The following is a 15185-nucleotide window of genomic DNA, read 5'->3' on the forward strand; positions in this document are numbered from 1 at the left end:
ATAGAATGTTAAATAAGATATGAAATGGTATATTTGTGAGCATGAATTTGATTTATGTCTGTACAAAAAGATGTAATCTGGGATAAGTCGTTTTCCAAAAAGAATTTTTATGTATTTAGGTTTTGTGTTATGTCTGTCTATGTTTGAATTAAAACCCTAAAAGAGCGTTCGAAGAGAATAATGAAATTGTAAATAAGGCAGATGGATGCAATGATAATATATAATTCAAGGTAAAAGAAATATAATTGAATAGAAGGAAAGGGAGGAATAAAGAGAAGTTGGGAAAAGATATGAAGTTGAACAGATAAGATAAATATATACGTTAAATTGTGCTTCTATGGAAATATGATAATTTGGAATTATTTTGTTTTTAAACAAGATGCCATATTTGTTTTTCCAGAAAAGATCTTTTATGTTCTTATATTTTATGTTTTGTTTTTTTGTGTATTGGTTTCAAAAATTAATAAAACTTGTTTTAAAAAAAACAATCAAGATGAATATACTACCCAGAATTTTACATTTGTTCCAAACAATTCCAGTTAGGCTTGGAAAAGATTATTTTGAAGATTTAAATAAAATTGTGTTGAAATTTATATGGCAAGGTAAGAAAGCGAGAATAAAGTTAAAACTTTTGCAAGATGCCAGAATAAGAGGAGGATTTGGTTTGCCTAATTGGGAGTTGTATTACCAAGCTGCAAATTTGATGTGGGTTAAGGAATGGATAACATTAAGAAATACTAGATTGTTGACATTAGAAGGACATGATCTGCTGTTGGGGTGGCATGCTTTTCTATGGTATAAAGGAACTAAAACACAGGGGTATTTTAGAAGACATTATATACGGGAGTCTCTGTGGTTAAACTGGGAGAAGATTAAAAGACAATGTTATTTGAAAATTCCAGTCTGGCTATCGACTATTGAAGCATTTTCTTATCCTATAATATATAAAAAGGAACAAACAGTTAGATATGGTGAAATATTGAATGAAAAGGGTGAACTTAAATCTATGCAAAAATTAGAGGAACAAGGTATAAAGATGAATTGGTTTTCATATGCGCAAATACATTCAAGGTATGATAAAGATTCTAAAACTGAAGGTTTCTATGATAAACTGATAAATTGACTGATTTAGATAAGATTTTGACAGGTACTGATGAAAAGGTGATTAAAAAATTGTATGGATATTTATTAGAAATTAAACTAGAAGAAGAACAAGTTAAAGAAACAATGATTGCTCGGGGGAAGAATTTTGGATATGGGATTGATATAGATAAATGGCAAAAATTGTGGTCTCAAAATTATAAAATGACAATGTCAACAGCATATAAAGAAAATTTGTATAAGATGTTTTACAGGTGGCATTTCCCCCTGACAAGAATAGCAAGAATGGTCAAGAACAAATCTGAAAAATGTTGGAAATGTCATCAGACACCTGGCTCATATTACCATATGTGGTGGACTTGTGCGGATGCTAAAAAATATTGGACTAAAATCCACACGTGGTTGGAAAAAATGACAAAAAAGTATATAGACTTGAAACCAGAGATATTTTTGTTGGGAATTTTACCTGAAACATATAGTAAAGAATTGAAATACCTGATTGTAAATGTGTTAACAGCGGCTAGGATTGTATTTGCCAAAAACTGGAAAAATGAGAAAATACCATTACAGGAGAAAATCATTAAGAAAATATTGGAATGTGCTGAAATGAGTAGATTGACATTTGAAATCAGAGAAAAAGATGATAAACAATTTTATAAAATTTGGGATCTATTCTATCAACGGTTAGACAATAAAACATGGTAATGAAATATGTAGATTCTTAGAAAATAATAAATATATAAAGATGTATTCTTTTCTTATTATACCTACAAAATGATTGTAGGATAGATTTGAGATGATAATATGAACTGTCATAAAACAAATTAAGTAAAATATGGATTATTTCATAAAATCTGAATGAATCATAGTCAAATGATTGATTAACAATGATATTAATGTATTTAATATTTGATTGAAAATATGAGAATATATACAATGTAATTGTAATTGAAGACTATGAAATGGAAGCACAAAACAATTAGTAAACCAACCGACACACTGTATGTATATATATGGAAGATGGCTTGATATTTTTATGTTTTGTTTGTCTATGTTTGTCTTAAAAACCAATAAAGCACACAATAGATACAAACTCAAGGTTAATCGCATCAAATTTGATTGCAGGAAATACAACTTCAGGAACAGAGTGATCAATGTCTGGAATACTCTACCTGACTCTGTGGTTTCTTCCCAAACCCCAAAAACTTTAACCTTAGACCTTCTACAATTGACCTCACCCCTTTCCTAAGAGGTTTGCAGGGGGCGTGCATAAGTACACCAATTGTGCCTACCGTCCCTGTCCTATTGTTTCTTTTATATATATTTTTTATTTTTTTTATTTTTCTTATATGTATCCATGTATTCATAACTATGTTTTTACTTATACCTATTATCTTGTAAACAATTGACAAATAAAAATAAATAAAATAAATAAATTATGAAGAGTTAGATATGAATTAGTGAATGAACAATAACAAACTCCTTAGGTGACATTATTAAAACCCGCAAGACGGTAGTGTTGTCAAAGCAAATATAGAGACACAAATAGGTATGCTGTTGAGTTGGCTCCTGTATCTGCCCCATTAAAACACTTTGATTAACCTTTTAATCCCATTGGCTCTTTGTAATATTATTAAGAGAGCCAGTTTTGTGTAATGGTTAAGGTTCCATCCTAGAAATCAGGAGGCCATGAGTTCTCATCCCAGCTTAAGCTTAAAAGCCAAATAGGTGACATTGCACCTGGTGGTGGTATTCTACCGGTTTGGCCTGGTTCTAGCGAACCAGTAGCAGCAACGAGTGGTGGAGACCGAACCGGTTCTCTCTGCTGGCTCTGCTGTTGGGCCCACCCACACCCACCCACCCCAGTTCCTATACTCACCTTTATGAATTTAAAGCTCAGCTGCTTTGCATGGCACAGAAGAGTGCCGCGTGGCAGCTGCTGAAGCGACTGGAATCTTGCAGGCTCACAGGAGGAGAATTAGAACTCTGCGCCTGTGCAAAGTACGCATTTGGCATGCGCATGCACGCAAAGTGTGTGCACGCACGCAAAGCGCGGTCACCAAGCCATGCCCACCAAACCGGTGGTAAAAATATTTGAATCCCACCATTGGTTGCACCAATCACATGAGAACAGGCTGGGTGAATATGTCTCAGCTTACAGCTTACAGGGGGAAATAGGCGGAAGAAGCATAAGGTACGTTTACCTCCTTGATTTATAAGTAAAGGTGCAATTAAAAAAAAATCTAATATATAAATCAAGACTTGTGAGAGTGAATTATTATTATACAGAATGGACTATAGAACATTGTTTCCTTAGAGGAACTGTAGCTGACAATAAACAATGAAGCAGCATTCTTCTGGTTCTCTCCAAAAGTGAGCTATTTTTAGATATCAATCTGGTCTTCTTTATTTGGTTCCCCCACCGCCCCCCACTTTGTTCAGGCATCATTGTAGTTTGAAAAAGTTCTGCCTTACATCCCTTCATCTGAGTGGTTACTATTAAGACTTTGCAGTAAACAGTGGGTTTTGCCATGTGTTCTGGCTGAAAGCATGCAGGAAGTACAGGTAATCCTCGACTAACGGCCACAATTGAGCCCAAAATTTCTGTGGTTAATTGAGACTTCTATGAAGTGAATTTTGCCCATTTTACAACCTTTCTTGCCTCAGTTGTTAAGTGAATCACTACGGTTGATAAGTTAGTAACCAGTTGTTAAGTGAATCTGGCTTTGCTTGTCAGAAGGTTGCAAAAATTGATCACAGGACGTTGGGAAACAGCAATGGTCATAAATATTAACCAGTTGCCAAGCATCTCAATTTTGGTCACATGATCATAGGGATGCTGGAGAAATTATAACTGTGAAAAACGGTCATAATTTTTTTTCAGTGCCATTGTAACCCTTAAATGAACTGTTGTAAGTCGAGGAGTACCCTTTATACAAATGGTTTTCATATGTCCTCTATAATATACAGGAAGTGAATTTGCATGACAAGTTGGAAATTAATGCTATAGTAGAAGTTACCAACCACTTCCCAGGGCATTCATTCTGCCATTAATCCAGGTAATAAAGAAAGAAAGTTTGGAGAGTGAATGAAATGTTATAAATCATTCCTGAATACCTTACTGTGCTGTGTACAACATGGTCCTCAAGACTGAAGCTCCCTTGAAGTAGGGTTTACAGCCATTTATTAGTCTTTAAAGTGCCACAAAACTCTCCATTTCCCAATCAAGAGGACCATAATGCTTAAAATGTCAAACTGGTATCTAAATCAGGGGTGTCAATTTCTATTTCATTGAGAGCCGCATCAGGATTGTGTTTGACCTGGGTGGGTGTGTACGGGGCCCCTCAATGTCCCTCGTGTTGGGGGTACCTGTGGTGGCCTGAGCACTCTGCCAGTGAAAACGGTCTCCCGAGCTCCATTTTCAGCTGTGAAGGCCTCCTGCAACCATCTGCCAGTGAAAATGGAACTTAGGAGGGTCATGGCCCTCCTGAACTCTGTTTTCACTGGCAGAGGCACTGTGGACTGGTCCTTTGTTGTTTCTAGGATGGCCCTTGGGCCTTGAGTTTTATACCCCTGATCCAGATGTAGTATTTATTTTTTCTCTGTATTTTTCTCTAGCTATTTCTTCAAATATCTTAGGGAAACTGGTATGAAAATTTTCCTGTTTCTTTTCCTCCTCACAAAGTCCCACAGCTTGAAATATAATAACAGGCTTAGGGGCGCATGGTGACTCTCCAATGCTCCTTATAACTTATTGGTGCTTGATCCCATTCCTGATTTCTGGAAGAAGAGTGAAAATTTGTCACACTATAATTTCTAGATTCTCAATGGGGAGGAAAGGTATAAAATTGAAATATTTCCATCAATTGCCCTTTTCTAAAGATTGATCATCCCTTTTGTTCTGTTGCCAACAAAGAGACTTGCAGACCAGAGTTGAATTCAGCTCTTTTAATAATAATCAGTAACTTCAACTGCAATCGAGCCGCGGCAGCCCCTTTTATAGCGGCTGCTCGCGGCTCGCAACCAATGGCATCTATTTAAACTTCCCGCCGCTTTAGGCGGCCAATTAGATGCTCACGTTTATTAACCAATAGATTTTTGTGTTTACTAACCAATAGGAACATCAACTTAGAAGTCTCTATTTGAATACACTACACCCCTCCCCTCTTGGTTCGTTCCAATGTTACATAGTTGCGCAGGTAGGCGGGGCTCTTGTGCGTCCTAGTTGACCTGTGCAGTTCAGTCCCTGTGCTGATCTCCACCGGTTCAGACAGGCCTGCTGTCCATCCCACTCATCTCCCTAGAACATCTTGGAAGGGTTCCTCAGCTGTGCCACTCTCGCCATGCCTTGTTAGGTGGACGGGTGTCTCCTTTCACTCTGGGTTGGTTTGACTGGCGGTGTGGTCTCCTCGCACCTTGTGCGGGCAGGTGGAGTCGGCCTGGCTGCTTCTCTCCTGTGGTTCCTTCAGTTCCTCACTTCTTTTGAAAACTTCTAATTGTAAATGATTCTTATTTCTTTCTGGGATGTCTGTTTCCGGTGGGTGTTTTGTGGCCGGATGATTTTCATTTTCTTTATTTATAACTTGTTCCCCCCCACCTCTGGATTTTTCATAATTGTCTGGAGGTGTTTGGGAAAATGTCTGTTCTGCACTTTGGGGAATGTCAGTGTCTCTTTCAATGTATCATGACCGTAGTTGATCAATGTGTCGTTTCCATTCTCTGCCATCAGCGGTTTTTAGCCGGTAGGAACGAGGGCCAGTGATTTGTATAATTGTTGCTGGTAACCACAATGGTTCTCCGGTGAGATTTTTTGCATAAACGAAGTCACCTGGTAAGAAAGAACAGTACTTACTGGAAGAGTCAGATGGCTTTTCTGGGTTGTAAGTAGGGTGCAGTCTATCCAAATAAGAACGCAACTTTCTCCCCATCAAAAGTTCAGTTGGGCTCTTGTTCATAGCCGTGCATGGTGTTATATGTTGGATGGTGAGCATGGTATTGAGTTTTTCTTGCATGTCATTTCCATCAAGCTTTTCTAATGCTTCTTTTGTAAAACGAACCATGCGTTCCACTCTTCCGTTCGCCGCCGGATAAGCTGGCGCTGTCAAAGGGTGTCATATTCCATGTTCTGCTAGAAATTGTTCAAAAGCCATTGCTGTAAATTGTGGCCCATTGTCCAATATTACTACATCTGGTAGACCGTGGGTGGCGAAAAGTTTTTTAAGTTGTTTGGTGACGGCTTCTGTTGTTGTTGAATTCATGATGATAACTTCCAACCAGTTGGAGTAGGCATCTACGATGATCAGGTAAGTATGACCTTTTGTGGGGCCAGCTAAATCCATATGGATTCTTGACCAAGGGCCTCTGGGTGTCTCCCATTCAAGGAAGGAAGGGGCTGTGGGTCTGGAAGATTGGCATTTATTACATGTTTTAACCCAGGTTTCAATGTCTTTATCTATTCCTGACCACCAGACGTAGCTTCTGGCCAGGGACTTCATCGTTACCATGCCAGGGTGTCCTTCGTATAGCATGTTTAACACATTTTCTTGTAATTTTTGAGGTACAACCACCCGGTCTCCCCACAAAATGCACCCTTTTTCCAGAGATAATTCAGTTTGCCAGTTTTTAAATGGTTTAAAAGTATTGGTTTTTATGTTTTCCAGCCAGCCCTGTCCCACCCAGTTCAATATTCGGCCCATCAGTGCATCTTTAGCCATCTCCCTTGTGATGTCTGATGTGGTGATTGGCCAATTTGAAATCGTTTCAATTTGTAATGTCTCTGTGGTGGGAGCTGGATCGTCATCGTGATCCGATAGTGGTGAGCGTCTTAGACCGTCTGCGTGGGGATATGGCTTTCCCCGGGCGATAAATGAGTTTGTAATTGTAAGCTGCCAGAAATTCTGACCATCTAGTCATTCTTGGGGATAGGATATTGGGGGTTGCCCTGTCTCCAGCTAAGATTCTGTTTCTTCTTTGTGGCCCCATTTCCAGTTGGCTTTTTTGTTGAGGAGTCTATGCAGTGGTTCTGCTACTGTTGCCTTCTGTGGCAGAAAGACATGATAAAAATTAATGAGTCCCAAAAATTCTTGCAAGTCCATTTTGTTTTTGGGTCTGGGAGCTTCCTTTATTGCTCGTATTTTTTTGTGGGGGGGGTGGATTCCTGTTTCATCGATAAAGTATCCCAGGAACTTGACCCGGTTCGTGGCAAGTTGGCATTTTTCTTTTTTGACTTTTAGTCCTGCTTCTCTAAATTTTGTCAGGACTGCTCTTAAACGATCTTTTAGCTGTTTTTGTTTTCAGCAGATATTAGTACATCATCAAAATAGGGCACCACCCCTTTTAGTCCTTGTAAGAGGCGTTCCATTAGGCTCTGAAAAACGCTTACGCTGAATTGTAATCTATTACATTTAAATGCTCCTCTATGCGTTATGATGGTTTGTGCCTCAGCTGTCTCAGCATCAATGGGTAACTGTTGATATACCTGTGCGAGGTCAAGTTTTGCAAAAATTCTTCCTCTTCCCAGTGAATGCAACAGGTGTTGGACTACTGGAACGGGATAAGTGCTCTGTTGCAATGCATGGTTCAGGGTGGCCTTATAGTCACCACAGATGCGCATGGATCCGTCAGGTTTTATGGGGGTCACAATTGGGGTTTCCCATCTGGCATGGTCGGTTGGCTCTAGTACCCCTGAGTGATTAGCTTGTTTAGTTGCTCATCAATTTTTGGTCTTAATGCAAACAGTACCTGTCTGGCTTTAAGCCTAACGGGGGCTACGTTCGGGTTTAAACTAAATGATATAGGGGTCCCACGGTAGTTGCCTAAAGTTCCGTCGAATAGATCATGGAATTCTTCCATCAGGTTTTTTTTCCCAGTCGGTCATGGTAACGTTGTTGATTCCTGTCACTTTGATTCTAAGCGGTTCGAACCATTCCAAACCGAGTCGACTGGGGTGATCTATGTCTACGATGGCTAATGAGAGAACTTTGGTGTGCCTTTTAAAGTTCACTGTGAAATGTCCCAGTCCCACTACTGGTATTTTGTTGCCTTGGTAGTCCTTGATGATCAGGCTTTGCTTTTCAAGTTCTCTTCGTTTAATGTCGGGTATCAAACTTTTTGTTGTGTTCCATGACACCATCGATAAATACGAAGCGGAGTCTACTTTCATTTCGCATGGCTTGCCTTCAATCAGGATGTTGATTCGAACCTTCTTGGTGTTTGTTGTTCTGGCCATCCCAATTGTGATGTTTGGTGTGTTTCTTCCTTTTCATTCAGCTGTTGACTTTTTCCGTCTCGGCTCCAATGTTTTCCGGTTGATCTTTCTGTATTCCTGGGGGGTGTATGTGTGTGTACTGCCTTGTCTTCTTGGATTTTAGCTCTTTTTGTTTCAGCATACCCTTGCAATGTGCCCCCGTTTTTCACAATGCCAGCAGGTGGCACCCAAGAATCTACACTTGGATCTCAGGTGGTTTCCACCGCAACCTGCACACTAGAACTTGGGTTTTCTACTTCGTCTCTCTCTCCGGTTCCTTTCCGAGTAAAGCCTGTTTACTTCCTCCTCTTCATCATCTGAATCTGTGGGTGATTCGATGTCCTCATGGTGAGAGGTCATGGCAGCGTGCTTCTGGGTTCCTTCTGTCTTTTTTTCTTTGTTTGTGCCTGGGCTGCCCGTTGTATTCATCTGCTTCATTTTTTATGCAGATTTCTTTGCCATTTCAGCGGCGGTTGCGTCTGTGATGGCTTCGTTCGCAGTGATGTTGGGTCTGTTTAGCAGTTTGCTCTGTAGGGTTGCATCTCTTAGTCCTAGGACTATGCAATCCCTCATGGCTTCGTCCATGTTGAGGAACTCGCATGCCCCCCCAATGTCTCAACACTGCTACAAAGTCCCCAATGCTCTCGCCTTCTAGTTGGTCATGCTTGTAAAATTTGTGCCTTCTAATGAGGTTGGACATGGCTGGTGCATAGTGATTCCTCAACATCCGATTTAGGTCTGGTCATGCCATCTGTTTAACATCATTTGGTCTTGCTAATGCCTTGGCCATTTTGAAAACAGTTGGACCACAATGCGTTACGAATACGGCTTTCTTCCTCTGGTCAGTGATTCCTTGCAGTTCATTGCTTTCTAAAAACATCAGGAACCTGTCGATGTATGATTCCCAGTCTTCTTCGGCTGGGTTGAATGGTGTGGGTGGTGACTTGTTGCCGGCCATCTTGTGGGTCCTTCAGCTATTGTTGCCACGTGCTTATGGTCTTTGTCTCTTTAATCCCACCCTCGTTGCCAGTGTTCTGTCACCAACAAAGAGACTCGCAGACTGGAGTTGAATTCAGCTCTTTTAATAATAACCAGTAACTTCAACTGCAGTCGAGCCGTGGCAGCCCCTTTTATAGCAGCTGCTCGCGGCTCGCAACCAAAGGCATCTATTTAAACTTCCCGCCTCTTTAGGCAGCCAATTAGATGCTCACATTTATTAACCAATAGATTGTTGCATTTACCAACCAATAGGAACATCGACTTAGAAGTCTCTATTTGAATACACTACACCTTTGTTGAATTTCTACTGCGTAGTTTCCTAGCACACATATTATTTACTCATCTTTCCAAGATCTGTATTTTGAAGAGTCATTCATGAGTCAAGTTGCTATGGAGAAAAACACGCATGATCACCACCCCAACTTACTTTAGCTAGATATAAAAACAAACCCAGTGATTTTATTTGTTTCTCTTAGAAGGAAGTACAGTCTAGATTCTAGAACCATTAACCGGAATTTCTAGATTCTGACGGAGTAGAGATTTAAAATGCTTCTCTGAAATCATTGCTTAATAGGAAGGTATAGGTGATTTATGTGCTAGAAGCAATATTTTAAGAAGAGGTTATTATAGGAATTAAGGGCACATGGCAGACAAAATTAATTTCATCCATTTACTATTTTGTTCCTTTCTCTGATTTTAAGAAGAGTTGGTTGCTATGCAACTGAATGAACATTGCATTTTTATTTTCTCACACACTCTCTCTAAAAAAAAGTGGGTTAAGTAAAAATAGTGTGCCCCACCTCTCCAGCAGATAAAAACAAGGCAATGCAGCACAATAGTAATATCTCCCTAGGCCAGGGTGTCTTGCTGTGGGATTTGAGTGCCCTCATATGGTGCATTAAAGAAGTGCAGGAAATGTGGAATGCAATTTGGAGCAGCTATGTATAACCAATTCTTTCCATAGAACATAAAACATAATATAACAGAGTTGGAAGGGGTTTTGGAAGTCTTCTAGTCCAATTCCCTGCTTGAGCAGAAAACCCTATACCGTTCTGCACAAATGGCTGTTCTCTTTTTTAAAACCTCTAGTGACGGAACACCCACAACTTCTGAAGGCAAGCTGTTCCACTGGTCCTCATTGTTAGGGAGTTTCTCTTTAGTTCTAGGTTGCTTCTCTCCTTGATAAGTTTCCATCCATTGTTTATTGTCTTGCCCTCTGGTGCTTTGAAAAATAAGTTGACCCCTTCTTTTTTGTGGCAACCCCTGAGATATTGGAACACTGCTACTGTGTCTCCCCTAGTCCTTATTTTCAGTGGACTAGACATACACAATTCCTGCAACTGTTCTTCACATGTTTTAGTCTCCAGTCCCCTATGTCTCAGATGTGAAAATAATTTGAGACTAGAAATTAAAGGTGTGCCAGAATAGGATACCGATCTCTTTCACCACTGAACTAAAACTTAGAGGTGTAAGGTGTGGAGGATTTGTATCTGAAGAAATGTCCCTGTTGTCTTTGGGAACTACAACTCACAAATGTCTCACCCAATATGTCCAGCATATTTGGATGAACATGCCTGATTTTACAAAGTATACATATATAGTTGAGGTAGACACAATAGAAGAAAGTTTTAAGGACCTGTCTATGTTCAGTTCTTATAATGGACTTGTCTCCAAGATTCCTTCTTTTGCCTGGAAATCATTTCAGAGATGACCACACAGAAAATACAGTTGTGTCCAGAATTGGCTCTGTAATTTGTTTTAAGTCAGAATTTAACAACTGCTGTTTGGCCAAATATTGAAAAAATAAAACGATAGTCTTTAATGATTGGTGTTGGTGTCTGTGGGTTATTTTGCAAGTTGAAAAATATGATCTTTGGAGGAGTATGAAAAAATCAGGAGGAGACACCAAAGATTTAATATGGTTACACAACACATAATTAAACTTCAATATTTGCTACCCTGAGGTCTGGAGCTGGGAACCAACCTGGCTGGCTTCCAAAAGGGTTAGATCAATTCATAGAAGCCATGGGCACCAACGGCTATTAGCCTTGCCTCTGAAGGCCATCTGCTGGGAGAGAGGTGGACTTCCTTGTGCAGTTAGCCTGCTTCTGCGAGAACAAACTGCTGGAAAAAATGGCACAGCTAGGCACTGCTAATGCTCTTACGAGATGGCCTTGTAGAAGGAATTTTTCAGGTAAACACCAGCTTAGCCCTGAAACGAAGGACGGATTGAGAAAGAAGCTCAAGATTGCTCTGCCTTGATTCTCTTTGGTATACTAGGGGGAAGGCAGCATTTTTGACAGGCTTTCAAATTTCTATTATTATACTCTTAATAGGAAAGGAGAACTCCAGAGATTCATATGGTGTTTGTTTCCTAACCTGGCTTACCTTGAAGAGCTGATACTAACTCATATTATTCAGGTACCACACAGTTAATCTTAAATACCATATTTTAAAAACAAGGTGGCCTGATTTTATTTTCTATATAAATCAAGGCAGTTGCAACAAGTTCCTTGTGATACTGATTTTCAGTATAAGATGGGTTTGTATACAATGTATACAAACATTGTAAATAAGCATTTACACACTTTGTAAAAAGATGAAGGAAATCTTTGAGGGATATTATAGATTATTTCTTTCTTACTGTTTAACAGCAAAGTTAAAGACCTACATAGGGATACTATTTAATGGTTTCTTTACACTCTTGGTGACATTTGTATCTGAATTTAATAGTATAGTTGGTATGTAAAGTGTTTAAAACTTAATTCAAAGGGTTTCTGCTGTCTCTTTAGTGAAAGAAACAGACTTACTTTTGGTAAAAGTAAGTGGTGTCATGTGTGATCATATACAGGCAGTCCTTGACTTATAATCAGACTGGAGCCTGCCCATTACAGTACAGGAAGTCCTCAATTTACAACAGCTCACTTAGTGACCATTCAAAGTTACAGAGGCACTGAAAAAGTGAGTTATGACCATTTTCACACTTATGACCATCGCAGCATCCCCATGGTCATGTGATTTACATTAGGATGCTTGGCAACTGACTCACATTTATGACAGTTGCAGTGTCCTGGGGTCATGTGATCCCCTTCAGGCAAGCAAAGTCAATGAGGAAAACCAGGTTTACTTAGCCACCGTGTTAACAACTGCAGTGATTCAAATGAGGCAAGAAAAGTCGTAAAATGGGGCAAAACTCACTTAACAAATTTCCACTTAGCAACATAAATTTGGGGCTCAGTTATGGTCGGAAGTTGAGAACTACCTTTAGCAAGGCTTGAGAATTGTAAAGCAGGTCACCTATGTGGCTGATCTGATTTTATGACTTTTCCTTGAAGCAAGTGCTAAGTGAATGCCATAGTCATGAAACAAATCCATTGTTTGCTATGGAACATTTTTGCCAAAACCAGAAGTAAATGCCGAGTTTTGGCAAAAATGGCATAAATCAGTCATTGTAGGGACTGTAGGGTGTAACAAATGGCCATAAATGTGTATTGTTGCCATGCAGAAAAATGTGGTTATGTGACCATGGGAAGAGGTGGCTGGCAGAACTTTGAAAATGGTTGTGAACCTTTTGAAGGTTCTGTCCTGGTTTCAAATGGCCACCAACTGACCAGTCGTAAGTCAAGGACTACCTGTGATATGCACGTAACCTCATTTGTGTCAACCTGAGATAGATCAGACTCAATCACCAAAGCCATGGATGTTTTTCACAGGGTTTCAGTAACAGAATCTTGCAATGTGCCTCAATCTTCCCTGCCTCTATCCTAAAGATACTTTTGAGAGGCTCAACTCTGAAATGCTTTCTCAAATTACATTTCTGCTTTGGGCTCGGATTTCTTTTATCTGACCATTGTCATGACCCTTCCTCAGAGCCCACTTTCTCCATCCACTCTCAACAGCCATGTCCTTATGTGCAGGTGAAACAGATGAGAAATGGGCAATGGCCATCAGAATGGTCCTCTTTGAGCGTCCAAGCCCTAAAAACAAGGAATTGATACTCCCTTTCCTCTTTAAGCAATTGCATCTTTCTTAATTCAGAGTTAGCGGAAATCTTATTTAATTGCATCGGATTCAGACAGTCTTGCTTCAAGCCCCTCAAATCCTGGAATACTGCTTTCACGTCATCCTTAGTTCTTCTTTTCTGGCCATACCCCAATTCCTACAACCGTTCTTCATATGTTTTTTGTCTCCAGGCCCTTAATCATCTTAGTTGTTCTTCTTTGCACTTTTTCCAAAGTCTCAACATTTTTCTGGTAATACGACCAAAACTGGATGCAATATTCCAGGTGTGGTCTTACTAAGAATTTATAAAGTGGTACTAATCTTCATGTAATTTTGACTCTATGCCTCGGTTTATACAACCAAGGATTACATTAGCTTTTCCGGCTGCCGTTGCACAATTTTCAAAACAGATAAATTATAAAATTACGCCCATGAAGGGGAGAACGTTGGGCTCTATAAAGTGGTATTTTAATCGTTCTTCGTGTTGTGTAATGTGATGGTGTAATTGTAAGAAGTAGTCCAACAGGATTTACAAATGACAAATGTAGGTTAATCTATAACTAGAGCAAGGTTATTCTTTGACCAGAAGAGGGAGACGTTGAGAAATACGGTTTTGAGGTATAAGAGCTGTAAGTGGCTAAAATAGGTCATCAGGCGTTTATGCAGCTTGTATTGCATGCCTCACAAACAAATCCTTTTGCTGACAATACAAAGTGTAAAAAAAACTACCTACTTATCCCCCCCTCTCAATTTCTCCTCTGTATTCCTCTACCTATATTGCACAGCAGCTTAATCTTCTGGGGTTGAAAACGTTACACCCTAGTTTGAAGGCATGCTGGATTGGGGTTAAAATTGGAATGAACCAATAAAATTCTAGAAAATGCATAGAGAAATCATAGTGAGCACTGAGTTCCAGGTTAATTTGGTAGTGTAGGAAGCCCTTCCACTCCCTCCTCCTGATTAAAATATTCTTTATTCTTAATATTAAAAAAGGCAGAAGAGAATATTTCCCCTAAAGGAGAAATGGAGAAAAATCTTAACAAAGGCGGAAAGGACCCCCAGTCTTCCTGACATAAGAAAACAGCCTCAAGCAGAAGCATGAAGAGGCCAGTCTTCAGGAAATTTTGTATCCATTCAGAAAGACTGGGCAGGGCCAATCTATTAAGCAAAGAAACTCCAAATTAGGAGTCAGCCAAAGGTGACAAGATTAGCTCAGACAAACACCTAGGATTTGCACTTCTTCTTTTGCCTGTAGAGCCAATCATGACCTTTACATGACCCCATAGGAATCTGGCAGCAGCCATTAAAATGTTAAAGATCACATTCTTAGAAAGGAACAGGCATCTCGAACACAAAACTCCAAGGGATGTATAAAAACCCACCTTCTCTCAACCCCATTTTGTCAGCCACCTCAGAAACATGCTGCTGTCACTAGTTCCTGGCTACCAAATAAACAGACTTCCTTTCTTGCAGCCTGCCTCCTTTTTATTTCCAGCATCTTTCTTCCAGCGTCTTGGAACTGGACCAGATTTTTCTTCCAACAGTAGGAATCTGAACTGAAAGCAGCATCCCTTTGGAAGAATTGCTGTCATAAGCCAGGGCAATGAATCTGCTCTCCCTCCAGCTATTTGTGGCCTTGACTTCTGTTATTTCTCACCATTAGCCATGCTATCCAAACAGAAAGGAAAAATGCTCCAACCACAGAGGGATGGTTTTGGAGAACACCCTTTAAAATATGTGAAAGCTTCCCACAGGGCATTCTTATAACTGCACTCAGCAACTATCAGTAAAGAATCAAGAATAAGGCTGATGACTAAATCGATTTAATACAGTTACC

This window comes from Pseudonaja textilis, chromosome Z (assembly GCF_049901715.1).
Source record: "Pseudonaja textilis isolate UNSWEBS1 chromosome Z, rPseTex1.2, whole genome shotgun sequence".
Taxonomy (NCBI): Eukaryota; Metazoa; Chordata; class Lepidosauria; order Squamata; family Elapidae; genus Pseudonaja; species Pseudonaja textilis.